The sequence below is a fragment of the Ovis canadensis genome, chromosome X (genome assembly GCF_042477335.2).
Source record: "Ovis canadensis isolate MfBH-ARS-UI-01 breed Bighorn chromosome X, ARS-UI_OviCan_v2, whole genome shotgun sequence".
Lineage (NCBI taxonomy): Eukaryota > Metazoa > Chordata > Mammalia > Artiodactyla > Bovidae > Ovis > Ovis canadensis.
The window spans coordinates 76,926,203-76,946,947 of record NC_091727.1 but is presented as its reverse complement, the minus strand read 5'-3'; the positions used below and the strand labels follow the sequence as shown (position 1 = coordinate 76,946,947).

Sequence of the window (20,745 nt, the reverse complement as noted above, 5' to 3'; positions counted from 1 at the left end):
CCTTAGTAGCTTTCTTGCTTTATATGTTTTTTCATAATGCAGTTTTTCTCAATTATCTTGTTTATGGTCTATGGTATACTAGAAAATATTGGATTTATAAAATTTTGAAATAAAGCATTTCCCACCTTAAGCATTTATTGCCCATCATTTACTTCTCTAACTGACTTTCACAAACATAAATGAAATACTTACTGTTGATCCCTGTCAAACTTGATCTTGTTCCATTTGTTTGTTGAGTCTTTTGAGATCTTTGAAATCTCGGTTAATATATATGCTCTAAATATTCCTCCTAGATTGCTTTCATATACAAATTCAATACACATTTGATTAATATATTGTGAACAGAGTAGTATAGATGCATAAGTCATGATACTAGAAACATCTCTGATTTCTCAATGTTTATTACTTTAGCCTAGACTGAATCACACAATCTATACTTTCCTATATCTGCTCATTCAAAAAGGCTCATTGAATGCTTACTACATGCCAGGTGTCCTTCTAGGTACTGGGGTTATAACAGTAAATAAAAAAGATAAAATCCTTACCCCCTTGGGGAAGAGCAGAATACGCATGTAATCAAATTACATGATTTCTTATAGTGAAGTTAAAAAATAAATAAAGCACAACAGGAGGATAGAGGAGAGAGACTGAGTTGGGGATACTATTTTAAGTATATTGGTCCCTGAAGATACATCTGAGGAGGCAAATTTTAGCAGACAATCTGGGTGAAGGAATGTGCTATGTGGAGATCTGAGGAAAGAGTTTTCCAAGAAGGCACAAATGTAACATATATAAATACAGAACAGGCTTCCCAGAAATAAGTGTGATGGAGGCAAAGGCTTAGTTACAACATAGTGAACTAAGGCAGAAAAAAGTGGTGCCAGTTAAGTAGTAACAATGATTTGGAACTTTATTTTTACTCTAATGGGAAACATTTGGAGGGTTTTAAACTGGGAAATGATATGATCTGATTCAACGTGGTAAAGAATGTTTTAACTGATGTTAAGAGAAAGTATTAAAGAAGGACAATAGAAGATTATAGGAAATCATGTAAGATGCTTTTGTATTGTATCTATTCAAGCTAGAAGTGATAGTGTATTTTGTATAGTAGGAAAAAAGAACTAAAGAGTGCTCATATTTGGAGCATATTTTGAAGGTACAGCACACAGAATTTACTGATGTCTTGGATATGAAGTATGAGGGGAAAAGAATGATCAAATACAAACAAATTCCCTCTTTTTGTACTCTGGTTTATAAACTTTTCAAGGGTAAGGAAGCTGCTACTTTTCTCACAAATCACTTCAGTTCAAGGTATGCAGTAGGTACTTAATGAATATGTTAACTTGTCATAGGTAGCTTGTCTCTAAATTCTCCACTTCCACTGTTATTATTCCTTCTTTGAAATATCTCAACTTCAATTATTTCTCTTCATTTATGCTGTTGACATCCTGATCTAGACTCTTCATACAGAACCTGGATTACCACTACAACTATCTAACTGATCTCTGTCACAATCAGCTACCCTCAATCTGATTCAAACAGCAAATTGATGACTGACAGATAACTTTAAAAATCTTCTTTCAGGCATTCTTTCAAAAGCTGCTTACTGATTTGTCTACTTTGTGTCCAGAACTCTTCTAGATGCCAGGGATATAATAATAAAACAAAGATGCTAACCCTTGTGAAGCCTATATTTGCAATAAATGTATAGAGAGTATGTTAGCAATAAGTGCTATAAGGAAAAATTAAAAAAGGAAAGGATATAAGTAGGTATAGGGAGTGTGGAAAAGATAACAATTTGAAATATGGTGATGTGTAACCTCTTTAGATTTTAAAGAAGTTACATATAATTAATACATTTTAAAGATGTTACATTTGAGCACAGATGTGAATCAAGTAAGGGACTAAGTCCTAAAAAGATCAGAGGGAACAACAGTACAAGGGCCCTGATGAGGTCAGGAGCTTAATTTGTGTGAGAAATGGAGAAAAGGCTGTGTGACTGGAAATTGAGTTAGTGGTAAAGTGGCAGGAAAGGAGGCCAGAGAGATGGGAATAGCCAGATCATAATCTTGGGGTTAATTTGTATTTTGTAGCATATGTGAATGAAGGCCATTGGATAATCTGGAGCTGGTCATGATCTGACTTTTGTTTTTAAAAACACTTAAACTGCTCTATAGATTAACTGTTAAAGTTTGAGGTACCTTGCCCTAAGGCCCTTAATAGCTTTTAATAAGATCAAAGTTATGTGCCTACATTCAAAGGCTTTAGTATCAATCTATCATATCTCCCACTGGTTCCGAAAATATGCCCTCTGTTTGTTAGGCTGATTTCATCATGGACCTCCTATATATATATATATATATATATATATATATATATATATATATATATATATACTTTCCTACTTTTGCCTATTTCTTCTCCTTTAAGACAATGTTTTCCATCCTTTTATCCACCATTCAACAATCAGTTCACGTTTCAATACAACACAGAATGCTTCCACAACTATCCTCACTTCACTGATGCTTTCAGTCATTAAATGACATAACTCTTGTCTGTCTTTTATGACTGAGCACATGGTCATGTACTTTATTGTCTGTTGTGAAAGCTTAATGTGCTAGTCATACTGTATCTATGAACGGTAAGTTCTATAATGGCAGAAGATCAATGAATTCTGTATCTCTAGTGGCAATATTGCTCAGCATATTTTGGGAGTTTATCAAGTGTGTTAACTAAGGTAACATATAGCTTGAGGGTTTTTTTTTTTTTTCTGTTATGGTATAATAGTGATTACTCAAACTTTCAACAAAACAGATATTAAGGTTAGGTGAACAGAAACGATAATTTTAATTTCTTCAGTTGCCAGAATCAACGGGAGACATAAACCAATACACTCACTCTTAGGCTTGTTTTAACAATACACAAACTCTAAAGGCTCAATGGGCACCTTGATTTCAGTAACATTTGTCTGAATGTTCAATACATTTGTCAATTGAACACTGACCACTATATATATATATATATATATATAATATATATATATATATATACGTATGTGATCACTTGATTTTTGCAGTATGTAACAATTCTGCTGCAAGCGAATCTCAACTTGGAAGACAAGGCAGGACCTGCTCAAATGGCTGGCATATAACATCTATAGTCACAGGGATGCTGGGCGTTCATTTCTACTCAGGAAGCGAGAGGTACTGAGAGACCTGGCTTCGGATGTAGCTGATATGTGCGGGGAGAGGCAGCCCCATTGCAGGCAGCTATCTCTCCTCCCCCCTACCCACTCTTGGGTTCTGGGCTGAGTCCAGGGACTGTCCGGAGCTGATCTCGGGCTCCCATTGGCCGCTGTCTTTTGTGACGTCACGATCATGATGAGAATTGATGATCGGACACGCTGATTTCATTGTCTGAGGAGGCAGTGAAGACCCAGGAAAAATCTCGCTGAATACGCCTGCCCCAGAACTGCCTTGATCTGGGATCTCTGGGATCTTCTTTCCTTCCTGTGACCACACCACGCCCGAGGTAAGCACCCTGCATGTGTGGGTGTGAAAGGTGAAGGAGGGCGAACAAGGCGCCGAGCTAATGCTCTGCCCAGTGCCAGGCACGGAGGTTCCGCGGCCTAAAAAGGCTGCCAACAGACTGGTGCGGCTTTTGGGAAACCAACTGCTTCTACCCTCCAAGTGAAGCCTAGAGGCAGCATGAGGTTAAAAACGAGCTGATGAAAAAGGGATACAGTAGACACTGGCAGAGAGCTAAGGATCTTGTTCCTAGAGAGGGCGACATTTGGGACGCGCTTCTGGTCCCAGAGTAAGGGGAAGTGGCGCCTCTGTCTCAGAAGAAAGAAAAGAGGTGAATTCTACCACTTCTAGATTTCACTGGATTGTAGATTTCGCACAGCCCTACTCAAACGCGCAGAAGGTGCTGCGCTTGCGCAATAACAACCTTTGTGAGGCGGGAGTGGGGGTGTGGGTGGGTGAGGAGTTCCTGGCTAGGAGAATAGGCTTAGAATTTGCGCATGCTCTTTTTCCTTTATCTGGAGGGGGTGGGGCTGAGGTCTGTCTGAGCAGAATTTGGGAAGGGTTGGTAAACTGGCCTTGTAATGCTTCAAGCGCTAATTGATGGAAAGAATCTACCAGTTACTTTGAAAGAGCATATCTAGCCCCAGGTGGGCCTGAGAATTTTAGGAAGGCAAATTCTTAATCTTCACTTATCGGATTTAGAATAATGGAAATAACTCAGAGAGGAATTTGGAATATAAATTACTGAGATGAGAAACCATTTGGAGAAAACACTATTCAAGTGAATCCAACTTTTAGTTTTTAAGGAACTCTGATTAGGTGTGCCACTCAGTGATGTTTGATATTTAAACTGTTTGGAGAGACTCAAAGTGTAAAAACAAACAAACAAACAAACAAAAAGCAAAAAACAAAACAAAACAAAACAAACTCCTTACCTGTCTCCTTTTTCCTTCTTGAAAAAGCCTCTTATAAAGCTTTGGTCTCTGTTTCAGGCTTGATGCTAAGTCCTTTTCCCTTCTTCCTTTGTGCCACTTTTAGAACAAAGGTAAAATCTTATTTTGAGAGACCCCTGTCCAACTTCCCTTCATTGGGAGGGACTATATTACTCAGCAAACATGAGGAACAATCCTCCCTATCTGCCCTTGTTCTGTCCTTGGTGGATAAATTGTATAGTGGTGTTAATAATTCTGCACTACGGTCTGATCATGAACTCCTAACTATTTTATAAAGAAATCTGGATTTTCCCCCATTTCTCATAGTAAAGGGGTTATCAAGTCCTGGTGAGTTTTCCTTTGAAAGCCTCTTCTACCATTTTCCCCTTAGTTTGCAGTCTAAACTCTCATCACCATCCATCCAGCCATTCCAGGAGCCTCCTAGCCAGCCTTCTAATTCATCCTGACAGGCTATTGGCTTAAGCACTTCCTTCAACAAATCATTTTTCTTCACCAAAATATTATTGGCTCCTTATTTTCTATTGTTCAAAGCCCAGATATATTTGGATTGCAAAGAGCTTCCTAATCTGACTTAATTGTACCACAGGAACATTATCTTTATTTCTCAGTGCACAGCTCTCCCTAATGACCCCTGAATAATCTACCTACAGAACTTCACTCCTTGTACCACTACCACTCCCTTCACCCAGGATGCTCTCTTTGTCTAATCAAATCTTACCCACTTTGAAAGCTCAACTTAAGTTACATCTCTCATAAGTACCTCCTAAGTATAATCCAACTCTTGTTAAGCTCACCTTTTCTAGAACTCCTGTCAGTTCTTACATTTACCACTTTTCTTATAGCCTGCATTAATTGTGTGTGTGTGTGTGTGTGTGTGTGTGTGTGTGTTAGACTGCATTCCTTAACTGGATTTTAAGTCTGTTTTTAAGAGTTGGTACCATGCAATCTACCATGCATTTCTTTATCCAAAGCACCTGGATGACTATTTGAAATATCTATTGCTATATGGTCTTTGTTTTCCACTTTCTTGGGAAATGAAGTAATATAGTTATACAGAACTGTATATATGTGGGAACTTATTCATCATTGGTCAAGCAAGAGACCCTCCAGTGACTGAATAAACCTGAATATGAGTCCAAGAAAATGCAATAGAGATACCTCTATATATTGGGTGGCCTGTGAATATATTTTGTCCTCTAAAACAGACCAAAGGAACATTATCCCAGAAGTGGTTCTGTCTGTAATTGATGGTACGGGGAGGGAAGAAGGAGGGGGGTTCAGGATGGGGAACACGTGTATATCTGTGGCGGATTCATGTTGATGTATGGCAAAACCAATACAATATTGTAAAGTAATTAACCTCCAATTAAAATAAATAAAATTATATTATAAAAGAAAAATACTAAGACATTTTCCTATTTCTCTTTTTCTCTTTGATAACATTGCTTTATGCATTTCTCTTAAATATACCAATTATTCAGTCTTCTTATTGCAAGCTGTCTTGCATTTGTTGCTTTACATTGACTGTCACTGATAGTTTTCATCTTGAATCAGAGCTAATCATTGTGATGGTTTCCATAATTGCTATTTTATAAAATTTCAACTGTCACTTTCCTACTCCTTGGGCTTCAAACTGCATTGTTTCATGGACCTCAATTTTATTTGAATGAAAGTGATTGTGGTTTAATACAGAGGCTTTTTATAGATTTTACTTTGCTACTTCACTTTGAGGCACCATCCCAATATCATATCAAGGTTTGAGGTTGAGGAACAGGCATGAAAATCAGTTCGAAGGGTATTATTATAACTTGTAAACTTGAAAATTATTGTCAAGTAAACTATAAATATTTAAAAAAATATTTAATTAATTCTGCTTTTTAAAAACTCTACTCCCAGAGGGAATTATGTTTTTTGTAGTAATGTATTTTTTTATGTTTTTATGTATTTTTGTGATCCCCAACAGGATAAAAATGTTTGAATTGTTTATTTTGATTTTACTGTAGAGTCTGATAAACATGAAACTAGTGGTGTCTGAATACACTACATCTAGCATAGTGATTTGGAAGTAAACTGTGAAAATTCTAGAGGGATATGTTCTGCATACAGAGGGAACTGGAGAGGTTAGTATATTCAGAAACTGTCACCAACAACTGGGACCTTTCTAGCCTGCATAAAATTTCAAGACAATAAACTGAAACCTGTCTATGCAAATGGAATCATTTTTGTGCCAACAAGTAGCTAAACTGCCTGGATTAACCAGAGATCCAGGCACGTAGCAGCTGAAAAATTAACATTATACTGTGTCAGTCAAATGCTATTTTGTGCCAATCAGATGCTATAATGTACATTTGACATCTGTAAAGAAATTTACAACAGAAGCTGTCTTACCTTCTTGGTCTCCTATCGTTTTTCATGAGATTTATCTCCAACTGGGTTGATCCCTAAAATCTTTAAATGTGTTGTTTTTTAGAGAGGCAAAAATTGAGGAAAATATTTTCTTAGCTTCTCTTCCCTTTAAACAGGGGGAAATTTGCTTTAAGGTTCTTAAAATATCCATGGAAACGTGTAACTTACATGCCCTGTGTAGGCACTTTTCTTAAGCAGACAAGCATTTGTGTATGGTGCTTGCTCCAAATCATACAAATAGTAAGTGGCAGAGCCAATATTTCAAAACAAGCATCATTCTAGAGGCTTCACTCTTAACTACTAGTTTCTAGATTGGAGAGCTAGAGTGAGGCTGATCTTCATTTATTGTTTTTAAACATTGTGTGTGTGTGTAAAATTTCTCTAGACTTATCTCTATTTATGATTCTGGAATGCCTGTGACATAGTCCTTTCTCTCTCAGTGGAAATGAAACTTTTTTAACAGATAGGCCGAGTTTTAGGAGAAGGGATCTTTGTTTTGACTCCAGTGGCTTCAATGGCAGAAGGCATATAGACCCATATATTACATTTCCTACTGTCAAGTACCAAGCACTGGTGAAAGTATTTCTTCACTCAGTTTTGTGAAAGGACAGATTTAGATGTTTTCTCCTACAGTAATATGTTGCTTTATATATTATACTGTCTTATTTGGTTAGCTTGGTCTACCCATTGTGTGTTTTATGGATGGAACTTCTTGTTGTTTAGTCACTAAGTCATGTCTGACTCTTTGCAACCCCATGGACTGCAGCACACCAGACTTCCCTGTCCTTCACTATCTCCTGGAGTTTGCTTAAACTCATGTCCATTGAGTCAGTGATGCCATCTAACCATCTCATTCTCTGTCACCACCTTCTCCTCTTGCCCCCAGTCTTTCCCAGCAGCAGGGTATTTTTCAGTGAGTCAGCCCTTCACAATAGGTGGCCAAAATATTGGAGCTTCAGCTTCAGCACCATTCCTTCCAATGAATATTCAGAATTGATTTCCTTTAGTCTGATCTCCTTGATGTCCAAGGGACTCTCAAGAGTCTTATACAGCACCACAGTTTGAAAGAATTAATTCTTTGTTGCTCAGCCTTCTTTATAGTCTAACTCTGACATCCATACATGACTACTGGAAAAACCATAGCTTTGATATACAGACCTTTGTTGGCAAAGTGATGTCTCTGATTTTTGATATAGTGTCTAGATTTGTCATAGTTATTTTTCCAAGGAGCAAGTGTCTTTTAATTCTGTGGTTACAGTCACCATCCACATTGATTTTGGAGCCCAAGATAATTAAATCTGATACTGTTTCCACATTTTTCCCATCTATTTGCCATGAAGTGATGGGGCCAGGTGCCATGATCTTTGTTTTTGAATGTTGAGTTTTAAGCCAGGTTTTTCACTCTTCTCTTTCACCTTCATCAAGAGGCTTTTTAGTTCTTCTTCACTTTCTGCCATTAAAGTAGTATCATATGCATAGCTGAGATTGTTGATATTTCTCCCCACAATCTCAATTCCAGCTTGTTCTTTATCCAGCCTTGCATTTTACATAATATACCCTGCACATCAGTTAAATAAGCAGGGTGACAATATACACCCTTCATCAAGGGTGTATATTTTCCAATATACATCCTTTCCCAATTTTGAACCAGTTCATTTTTTCATGTCCAGTTCTAACTGTTGCTTCCTGACCTGCAAACAGGTTTCTCAAGGAGACAGGTAATGTTGTTTTATATTCCCATCTCATTAAGAATATTCTGCAGTTTGTTGTGATCCACATAGTCAAAGGCTTTAGTATAGTCAATGAAGTAGATTTTTTTTTGTTGTTGTTGGAATTCCCTTGCTTTTTCTATGATCCAGTGTATCTTGGCAATTTGATCTCTGGTTCTTCTGCCTTTTCTAGATCCAGCTTGTACATCTGGAAGTTCATAGTTTACGTACTGCTGAAACCTAGCTTGAAGGATTTTGACTATTACCTTGCTAACGTGTGAAATGAGTGCAATTATATGGTAATTTGAATACTCTTTGTCATTGCCTTTCTTTGGGATTGGAATGAAAACTGAGCTTTTCCAAGCCCTTGGCCACTGCAAGTTTTCCAAATTTGCTGACGTAATGAGTGCAACACTATAACAGCATCATCTTTTAGGATTTGAAATAGCTCAGCTGGAATTCCATCACCTCCACTGGCTTTGTTTGTAGTAAAGATTCCTAAGTCCCCTCTGACTTCACACTCCAGCATGTCTGGCTCTTGGTGAGTGACCACATCATCGTAGTTATTTGGGTCATGCAGATCTTTTATTGTACAGTTCTTCTGTGTGTTCTTACCACCTTTTCTTAATCTCTTCTGTTTCTGTTAGGTCCTTGCGTTTTTGTCCTTTATTGTGCCTATCTTTACATGAAATATTTCCTTGGTATCTCCAGTTTTCTTAAAGAGATCTCTAGTCTTTCCTATTTTATTGCATTCTTCTCTTTCTTGCATTGTTCGCTTAAGAAGGCTGTCTAATCTCTCCTTGCTGTTCTCTGGAACTCTGCATTCAGCTGGGAATATATTCCCCTTTCTCCACAGTATGAAATGGATGAAATAGCTATGCCAGTTAGGAGAGTAATTACCTGAGACTCATTCTCTGAATAGCTTTTCCCATTCATAAACCAATTGTTGTGTTGAAATCCACTCAACAGAGAAACAGTTGGAAAAGATCTAAGTAATTGTAAAATGTGGTAGAAGAAATATATTCTATATTAATGGGCAGTATTACACTAGGTATAGAATGTTCAGCTCAGACTCATCCTCACTATTCTAAGACAACATGAAGTTATTAATTTTTTTAAATGCATGTGTTATGAAAATAGTCAATCATTTTAATTAGAACTTAGAAGCTCACTCTTATCACCAGTGAATTCTTAAGAGATGCTTCTTGGTGGCTCAGAAGGTAAAGCGTCTGCTTGCAATGTGGGAGACCTGGGTTCAATCCCTGGGTCCGGATGATCCCCTGGAGAAGGAAATGGCAACCCATTCCAGTACTCTTGCCTGGAAAATCCCATGGACAGAGAAGCCTGGTAGGCTACAGTCCATGGGGTCGCAAAGAGTCAGACACGACTGAGCGACTTCACTTCACTTCACTTCAAAGATCAGTTTGAGTTTTTTTTTTTTTTTTTTCTTTTACCAACTAGGAGTTCTTAATGTAGAGAGAACTCAGTGTTCATTGTCATTTGGAACCAGTTTACTTTTCTGGTAAGCTTTGGTGCTTCTGTGTCTATTAAATCCTTGCTATTCAAAGTGTGTTCCATGGAGTAATAGCATGATGGCATCACTTGGAAATTTCTTAGAATATTGCTGAATCTCTGGCTCCACCCAAGACCTACCGAATCAGAATCTGCATTTTAATAAGATCCCTGCATGATTCCCATGCATGTCAAAGTCTAACAAACACTGTTATAAAGTGAAATATGAATTCCTGTGCAACCTAAACTTTTAAGAACTGATAATCATAGAAAAAAGTGAACTTCCTTTTGTCCATTTCCACAGGTGCAAAGTAATATATAATCAAAGTATTATCTGTTTAATATGCATCAGTTTTGCTCCATTCTAGAGTTAGCATTTTCTCATTGAGAAGATAGCTACACCTATGTGATGGGTAAAATTGTTAAAAGTCTGAAAGAATCCATTTACTTTGTTGATAGTAATGGCTTTACTATTGAAATGTTATTTACCCTAATTACTTGACTTCTCAACAGTGTTACAAAAGAGTATAGTTTTATTGGGGTCACTGTCACTAATATCTTCAAGAGGAACTGTATTATTTTTCTATTTGCTTCTGTAATAAATTACTACAAACACAGAGACTTTAAACTACACATGTATTATCTTACAGTTCTGGTGGTTAATGATCTGAAACAGGTCTCACTGGGTGAAAATCATAATGTCAACAGAGCTTTCTTTTCTGGAAGTTCTAAGGAAGAATATATTTCCTCATCTTTTCTAGCTTCTAGGAGCTCTCCACATTTCTTAGCATGTGGCCCTCTTTCATCTTCAAAGTCAGCAATGACTGGTCACATCTTTCACATTGCATTACTCTGACATTCTTCTGCCTCCATCTTTCAGATTTAAAGATAACTGTGATTACACTAGGGCTACTAAAATAATCTAGGATAATCTCTCTACTTTAAGGTCAACTGATTGTCAGACTTAATTCCTTCTGCAACTTTAATTCACTTTTCCCATGGAGCATAAAATATTCACAGATTCCGGGAACTGGGATGCAGAGGGGTAAGGGTCTACACAGGAACTGATGGCCTTTGGGGCTGACAAAGGAAGCCAGTGTCTAATCTTGTTATTGGGAGAAGAAATTAGTCAGTATTAAGGGAGAATGCCATGTAAACAGGAAGATGGCCATTTACAAGCCAAGGAGAGAGGCCTACATCCCATCTTTCCCTCACTGTCCTCAAAAGCAACCAAACCTATCAACACCTTGATTACAGATGTCTAGACTTTAGAGCCATGAAACAATAAATTTCTGTTTAAGCCATCCAATTTTTGATACTTTGTTATAGCAGCCCTAGCAAACTGATTAGTCAAGATAGTCCTTTAGTTGATATCCAAGTTGATATCATCCTCAAAATCACTTATTTAGTAATTTTGTGTTTTATAGTATGCTAAGTATTGGATAAAGTGAATTAGACATCAAACTGTTTATAATATACATTAGGCATTTTTTATAAGGCAAAGTAAAATATCACGTCTGGCCCTGTTTATTCAGCTGTGAAATGAGGGCAAAATTTTCATAATACCTAGTTTAAAAATCTATGATTCTGTTTATTAATTAAATTTTAATGTTATTAAATTAATATATTAATAAAAAGTATTAAGTGCAGTCAAAATTATGTTAATGTTCTCTTCAGGAAACAGTATTTTAATAATTAACATTCTTGCCATCCATTTCCCATTTTCTAACTCTCACCTTTAAAGAGAAGCAATAAAGATGTTATTCAGAAATACCATTGTTCTTTTGACTCTCTTGACCACTTTAAAATTAAGACATGTTCAGAACACAGTACATTAATACCACTATAATATGCAAATATATGCTTAAGAAATACATTTTAAGTGAATAAATTAAAGTGTCTGTGTTGATACACTTATATATTGGAAACTTTTGAGAGCAGTGACTTGGAGAGGAAAGGATTACTTTGCAAAAAGTTTTGCCCTGATTTCTCACTCTGCAAAATATATTAAAACAATATGTGTTCTCAAAATTAACAGGTGAGGCTATACTTTCTAAATAGCCTTGAGAATATTTTTATAAATTGTTATCAAGTTACCTGAATCAAATTAGTGGTAAAATAACAATTGCTGAATATGGTCATGATCAAACCTTGGATAATATAGTCAATATGTTCAGATATGGTCTGATTAACACCAATGAATATAATTGTGATTAAATACCCAGCAGCACCTTTGTTATGTAACAGTCTGTTGTGCTTCATATCCAAGTGAGAAATATGACTATGCAGGAGAAATGCAGTGCCAACAAAATCATTAGGGGTTACTATTTATCCCATTCTTCAAGCGTACATACATCTATGATTTGGCTATAGGATAAGGTTTCTATCTTAAGTCAAAGGCTTAACATAGGGTGGTGTCTCTGAAATTGCAGTCTGCAGATCATAGGGTTCCAAGGACATGTTCTTAGAGGTCTGCAAGTTTTATGAAGATTTTTAAATTTGAGGGTTTTATTTCATTGATAATCTTGAAAAGAAAACCCATAAGATTCATGTATTCACTCACACACAGAGCTTTTCTACCAGGTATGGTGACAAAACTCCTCTTTTATAGTTATAAATCACAATTAAAATACATTTGATGGAATGAGTTAAGTACATTAAGACAGAGTTCCTCAAATAGTGACCCAAAGGTAGATTTGGACAATGTAGGAAAGATTTTGTTTTTGCTCTTGTTTTTCTCTTTTATTTTTTAAAATATGAATTTATTTATTTTAATTGGAGGTTAATTACTTTACAATATTGTATTGGTTTTGCTATACATCATCATGAATCCGCCACAGGTATACACATGTTCCCCATCCTGAAGCCCCCTCCCTCCTCCCTCCCCGTACCATCCCTCTGGGTTGTCCCAGTACACCAGCCCCAAGCGTCCAGTATCATGCATCGAACCTGAAAAAGAAAAAGAAAAAAACAAACAAACAACAATTTACCTGTGACTATCAGTTCTGAGTTGCACTCCATGAGTCTTTTAAACTACTATACAGTTTCTTAGTCTATTCAAAGTATTTGTAGGGATAAATTTATGCTTCCACTATTTGATGAATTAAAAGTGTGTGTGTGTGTGTGTGTGTGTGTGTGTGTTGTTTCAACACTATATATGTTATGCATAGTATGCTTTGAGAAACCTTTCTCCAAATTCCCTGAAGAATAGGATGTATATTTTTACCCTCAAAGCCTTTGCAGTTTTTGCAGTAAAATCAGAAATTGAAATATAAGAAAATAAAATAATTCATCTCTTTGCTTCTAGGTAAAACTACCCTTAAGTCTTAATATATACTATGTAAATCTGATTCACAAAACATTAAAAGACTATCTAGTTTAAGTGAATAAATATGGCTTCAATATTTTAAAAACAAATTTTAATTACCTATGAAACCTCTTGCCAAGAGTGAGAAAGAGTTAGGAAAGAGTAGGATAGGGTTATGTAGATGATAAAAGGTTGAGAGAGAACTAAAAAGGATAAATTCATAGTACAGTGAAGTTCAAGAGATATATTATTTTGATATAATGAGTTACTGATTAATAATTACTTTTGCAGTGTGCAACTCTGAGAAATTTTATAAAGCTCTCCTCAATAGTAAATTAAAATGCAATCTGCATTTAAAAGTCTTAATTTAGAATGTTAATTACTAGATGTTAGTGGTCAGGGCTTATGGCAATGGCAACACTATCATGAACTGGTGAATGATAGAAATGATTTACTTGCACAATTTGCTTGGAGCTAGAAAGGTAAAAAGGAATAGAAATTAGTCAACAAATATATATGGATCAAGGTAGTATTTAACTCATTGGGAGATGCTATGTGACAATGGTCACATATTCTGTATGATTGTATGTAAGTAGTGCTGAAGAAAATAGGAAATCAGTTTTCCAGTTGAGGCCCTGTTTATGCTTCTGTTGTCCAACAGGTTATCTGTTTGAAATTGATCTTTTTTACTTTGTTATGAGTTTTGATATCTCAGTGTATTGATAAGGTATTTGTAGTTTAAAGGTATTTTATTATTTGTGATAAAAGCAACATCATTAAAAGCTAACAAATTATCAAAATTGATGAAATATCTGAAATCAAACATCTACTTGCCAATAATTTTTTGAACATTTACATGTGGCTATAGAGATATGTCATTGTAGATATATCTTTTCATCTATTTATATGAACAATGTATACATAATATTGTCTTGGAATTTGTGCCCATGTCACTATGAATATATATTTAACTTTTATGTAACTGGATAATATTAACATCAATTGTAGAGAATTTTAAGTGTGTTTTTAAATGAGATCAGTGTACAATTTCTTCATGTCTTGAGAAAATTATATAGATTGTTGTTAAAATTTCCTCTTTCATATGTCTATCTTAGTGATTGAGGCCAATTATATCTCTATTAAAATGGAAGATAAGAGATGTATACAATGCATTTCAGTAGTTATAGCCCAATAAACAAATAAAGAATATCCTTTCACAGTCTTTGAATAGATGCAATGCCTGTTACTTGACTTCATGCTTAGAAGATAATGAAATTTATTTTTTTGCAATATTTCCAAATTCCAATAAGTTAATTATAAAATAGCTAAATAGAAAATTGCTATTTGTAAAGATGAGAATCATTAAATGTAAATGATAGATTAAAGTGAGAGCTTCTGAGAACAGATTTGCCATAGTAATTCTTTTGCCTGTATTCCAATTTCATAAAGTTCAAAGTGTCAGTTCATTATTGCATATTTAATAAAACTGTTAAATAAAACACTATTTAACAACTTAGTTTTTAATAGAATTCTGCTGTAATATAATAGCCTTTAATTTTCAACATTAAATTTACATTAACAAATTATACAGAGACATCTATATCATCAACTCAATGGACATGAGTTTGAGCAAACTCTGGGAAATAGTGAAGGACAGGGAAGCCTGGTGTTCTGCTGTCCATGGGGCTTCAAAGAGTTTGGCATGACTGAGGAACTGAACAACAACAAGTCTACATACATGGATGCCATGCCTGTTGGTGTTGTGCTTAATTTTTGCATTCTCCCAAATTTTAAAAGATCAAACTCTCATTACACAGAAGATACAAATTGCAATTCTAGAGACAAATGTAAAACTACTATGGAAGCAAACTAGATGTCCATTAGTAGATGAATATATAAAAAATTTGGAATATTACTCAGTCATAAAAAGGAATGCTCTTGAGTCAGTTGTAGTGAGATGGATGAACCTAGAATCTGTTGTACAGAGTGAAGTAAGTCAGAAAGAGAAAAACAAATTTCATATGTTAATGCATATATATATATATATATATATATATATATATATATATAGAATCTAGAAAAATGGTACTAATGAACCTATTTGCAGGACAGGAATAGAGATGCAGACATGGAGAACAGACTAGACATAGTGGGAGAAGGAGAGGATGGGGCGAATTGAAAGAGTATCATTGACATATATACACTACCATGTGTAAAATAGATAGCCAGTGAGAAACTGCTCTTGGGCACAGGGAGATCGACCCAGTGCTCTGTGACAACCTAGAGGCATGGGATGGGGTGGGGGATAGGGAGGAGGTTCAGGAGGAAGAAGATTTATATGTACTTGTGGCTGATTCATGTTGTTGTATGGCAGAAGCCAACACAATATTGTAAAGCAATTATCCTCCAATTAAAAATAAATAAAAGACTTAAAAAATACTAATGGACCATTAACTTTCTGCCTATAAAGTCAACCACCTAAAGTAAATGGATATATTCTTTGAAAGACAGAAATTATCAAATCTTGTTTGAGAAGAAATACAATAACTGGACACTTTATTAAATAAATTGACTTTGTCATTAAAATTCTTCCTTTGAAGAAACCTCCAAACTTCCCTGGTGGTCCGGTGGTTAAGACTCTGCACTTCCAACGCAGGGGATGTGGGTCTGATCCCTGGGCAGGGACGTTCCACATGTCACATGACAAGGCCAAAAAAAGATAGAAAAGAAAACAAAAATAAAAACGACTTTGTCTGAATTACTGCACTAGTGAATTAACTCTACAAAACACATGAGAATGATAAAAATTTACAGATTCAAGATCCCTTGAAACAAGTTAAACTCAAAGGAAATCATGATCAGATATTATAATCAAATTACTAAAAATCAAAGGTATTGTGTTGAAAACAGCTGGAGAAAAACGAAATATATAGCGAAACAAAGATTTGAAAATAACCATGAATTTCTCCCTGTGCAAGGATGACATGCAAACTCATGAAGTGTTCCATATTTTAGACTTTCCTGTAGCTCAAATCGTAAAGAATCTGGCTATGATGCAGGAGATCAGGGTTTGATCCCTGGGGTGGGAAGATCCTCTGGAGAAGGGAATGGCAATCCACTCCAGTATTCTTGCCTGGAGAATCCCTTGGAGATAGAAGCCTGGTGGGCTACAGTCCAGGGGGTCACAAAGAGTAGGACACGACTGAGTGACTAACACACACACAATGAATTTCTCATGACAGATCATAGAGACCAAAGTCAGTGAAAAAAGCACTTCAAAAATATAGAAAGACTTGTACCCCCAAAACCAATGAATTAAACTATTCCAAAGACATTTTCAAATAACAAAAAAGAAGCTGGGAAAAGGGAAATAGAACAAAAAGTCAGAAGGACCAACAGAAAACAGTTATTAAAACAATATGCCTAAATCCATCCATATTAGTAATTATATTAAATATAAGTGATCTAAACACACTAGCTTAAAGATATATGGTCATACTGGATGTTTTATAGTTTACTTATATAATTTTTTATTGTCTGTATCCCTTTATTATAGTATCAGTTCCAGGAGATTCTTCTCCCCACTTCTGTATCTCCAGTACATAGAACAGAACCTGACATATAACCTGGCCTATAACCTGGCATATAATGTATTTCATTCATTCAAACAAGCACTTTTTCCACATATACTATGACTCATCCAAATGTTAGGGGGTTTATAGTCAATAATATTAGAGTTGACCGTAAAAATATGGAATGCTTCACGAATTTGCATGTCATTCTTGCTCAGGGGCCATGTTAATCTTCTTTGTATCATTGCAATTTTAATATATGTACTGCTGAAGAGAGCACATCATATTGGATTTTTAAAGCTCAACTGTATCTTACATATAGGACAACTATATATGAAGACATAAGTTAAAGGTAAAGTGATAAAAAATTATATTCAATAACAGAATATTCAAAACAAAGCTGAGGTATATTCTTCAGCGTCAGACAAAATATAGAACAAGGAATAGTATGAGGAATAAAGAGGGTATGTTACATAATGAACAATGATCAATTTACCAAAAGACTGTAACAATATTAATTGTGCATGTGCCTAAAAAAATCTTCAAAATACATAAAGCAAAACTAATACAATTAAAAGTTGAAACAGACAAGTGCACAATTATACTTGGGGAATTCACCATTCCTCTTTCAATAATTGATAGAACAAGTAGTCAGAAAATCAGTATAGATACAGAAAATCTGAGCAACATTATTAACCAACATGAACTAATTGACATTATTAGAACTGCCTTTCCAACAGCAGCCTTGCAAAATGTACTTGGAATATTCTTTAAAATAGATCATATTCTGCCTGGGCCATAAGACAAATTGTAAAGAACTTAAAACAGTTGAAATAAGTACACTGAACTGGAAATCAATAACAAAGATCTGGAAAATACTTAAATATTTTAAACAAAAATGGCAAAATCAGTATTTTGAACTGAATGATGATTAAAATAAATCATATCATCATAGTTTTGCTTTGCATTTGCCTGATGCTTAATAATGTTGAGCATCTTTCAAATACCTGTTGACCATTTGTATGTCTTTTTCAGAGAAATATCTGCTTAAGCTCTTTACTCACTTTTAATTGGATAATTAGTTATTTTTGCTATTGAGTTTTAGGAATTCCTTACATATTTTGAAAATGAACCCGCACCAGATATATGGTTTCAAATATCTTTTTTTCATTCTGTAGGTTGTGTTTTCATTTACTTGATTGTTCTTTGCTAGGCAGAATTTTTTAGTATGATGTAATCCCACTTGTCTATTTTTGCTTTTGTTGCCTGTACTTTTGGTGATATAACCAAGAAATTATTGCCAAGACCTGTGTCCAGAAACTTTCTCCCTGTGTTTTCTTCTAGGAGATTTACAGTTTCAGGTCTTGTGTTTAAGGTGGTTTTTTTTTTAATTGATTTCTGTGTGTGTTTATGGTATTAAACCTGTTAGAATGCCTATTATTAAACAACCGAAAGATAAAAAGCATTGGCAAAGCTGTGGAGAAATTGGAACCCTTGTACATTGCTGGTGGGATATCAATTAATGTTCAGCAGCTATGGCAAACAATATGGAGATTCCTGAAAAAGAATAAAAATAGAATTACCATATGATTTAGCAATCCCACATCTGGGTATATAGTCATCTTTTTGTTTTCATCCATGTGGAACCCAGGGATAGGTTGATATAGAGAGTCAATTATAATGGACTTGAGCATCCGTGGATTTTGTTATCTGTGGGGGTTCCTGGAACCAATCTCCTGCAGATAGCAAGGGACAACTATATCCAAAAGTATTAGAATCAGGATCTTGAAGAGACAGCTGCATACCCATATTTATTGCAGCAATAGTCACAACAGCCACAATATGGAAATAACCAAGTGTCTATCAACAGATGAATGAATAAAATGCAATATATACATACAATGGGATGTTATTCAGTCCTTAAAGAAAAGGAAATTTTGCCATTTGCAACAACATGGATGAACATGAAGGACATTAAAGTGAAACAAGCTAGTCACAGAACAATTACTGCATGATTCCACTTAAGTGAAGTATCTAAAATAGTCAGAAGCAGAGGATGCAGTGGTGGTTGCCAGGAATGGAGGGTAAAGGAAATGGGAAGTTGTTATTCAATGGGTAATTAGTGTCAGTTATGCCAAATGAATAAATTATAGAGATCTGTTTTAGATCATTATACCTACTGTTTACAATACAGTATTGTACACCATGAACATGAATTTGAGCAAACTTCAGAAGATAGTAGAAGACAGAGGAACCTGATGTGCTACAGTCCATGGGGTTGCAAAGAGTCAGACATGACCTAGTGACTGAACAACAACAACAATGTTGTGCACTTAAAAATTTGTTAACAGGGTAGGTCTCATTTTAAGTGTTCTTGTTACAGAACAAATAAACAATGAAACACAAGGAAATTCTTGGGGGGGGTGTTGGTAATGTTGACAACTTTGATTATGGTAATGGTATCACTGGTTTTTGTTTAAGGCTAAACTCATCAATTTGTAGACATTGAATATTGTGCAGCTTTTGTACATCAGATATACTTCAGTAAGGCTGTTAAAAAATACAGCCTATCAAAATTTGTAGAATGCAGCCAAAGTAGTATTTAGAAGTAAATTTATAAAGGAGACAGGTCAAAGATCAATAATCTAAGTTCCCATCTTAAGAAACTAAAAAACAAAAAAAGAAGACCAAATTAATTCCAAATAAAACAGAAAGAAAGTAATGGTAAGAGCAGAAATCAATGTAAATGAAGACAGAAAAACAATAGACAAAAGTCAATTAAATCGCCAGTCCATGTCTGACGTAGGGTGCAGCATGCTTGGGGCTGGTGCATGGGGATGACCCAGAGAGATGTTGTGGGGAGGGAGGTGGGAGGGGGGGTCATGTTTGGGAACGCATGTAAGAATTAAAGATTTTAAAATTAAAAAAATAAATAAATAAAAAATTAAAAAAAAAGTCAGTGAAATGAAAAGCTAATTATTTCAGAAGATCAATAAAGGTGATAAACCTCTTGTCAAACTAACCAAGACAAAAGAAACAAATTTCCAGTGTCAAGAAGAAGAGTACATCACAATATACCCTACAAATATTAAACGGATCATAAAGAGTCTATAAGAAACTTTGCACCTTTAAATTCAGCAACTTAGATAAAACTACCAATTTTTTGAAAGACACAAACTACGCAATCTCAATCAAGAAGAGCTAGAGAATCCGAATAATATAGAAATGTAATGCATCGTTTAAAACTTTCCAACAAAGAAAGTTCCATGCTCAGATGGCTTCACTGGTAATATCTAACAAAGATTTAAGTGCAAATAATTCTATGTAAACTCTTCTAGAACATGAAAGTAGAGAAGGAATACTTCCAAACTTATTACTCTGTTCCAAACCTAATACAATGGAAGAAAATCACAAACATCCCTAATGAATGCAAACTCAAAATTTTTAACAAAATATTTATAAATCAAATAAATATATGAAAGCAATACATAACCATCAAATAGGGTTTATTCCAGGAACAGAATACTGGTTCAACTTTTGAAAATCAATCAGTGTAACTTACCATATCAAGAATGTAAAGAACAGAACAATATCTATACAATTATCTCAATAGATGCAGGAAAAAGTATTTGACAAAATACAATATCCATCGATTATAATGATGATAGTAACATTGTTGTTGTTCAGTCACTCAGTCGTGTCCAACACTTTGTGACGCCATGGACCACAGCACACCAGGCTTCACTGTCCATCATCAAC

The 20,745-nt window shown here is 35.2% G+C and overlaps 1 protein-coding gene and 1 non-coding gene across 2 annotated transcripts in view; one reads left to right on the top strand and one right to left on the bottom strand.

Moving 5' to 3' along the window:
* The first annotated feature begins 3,368 nt into the window (after nucleotides 1-3,368).
* The window catches only part of HDX (highly divergent homeobox), a 241,535-nt gene continuing 224,158 nt past the window's right edge, over nucleotides 3,369-20,745 (top strand). Inside the window, exon 1 of the mRNA XM_070290381.1 lies at nucleotides 3,369-3,531. The gene's annotated coding sequence lies outside the window, so the exon portion shown is untranslated. The remainder of the gene's footprint in view (nucleotides 3,532-20,745) is intronic.
* LOC138931310 (U6 spliceosomal RNA) lies at nucleotides 17,160-17,266 on the bottom strand. Its single transcript, XR_011446552.1, has one exon. It is a non-coding gene; the product is annotated as a U6 spliceosomal RNA (small nuclear RNA).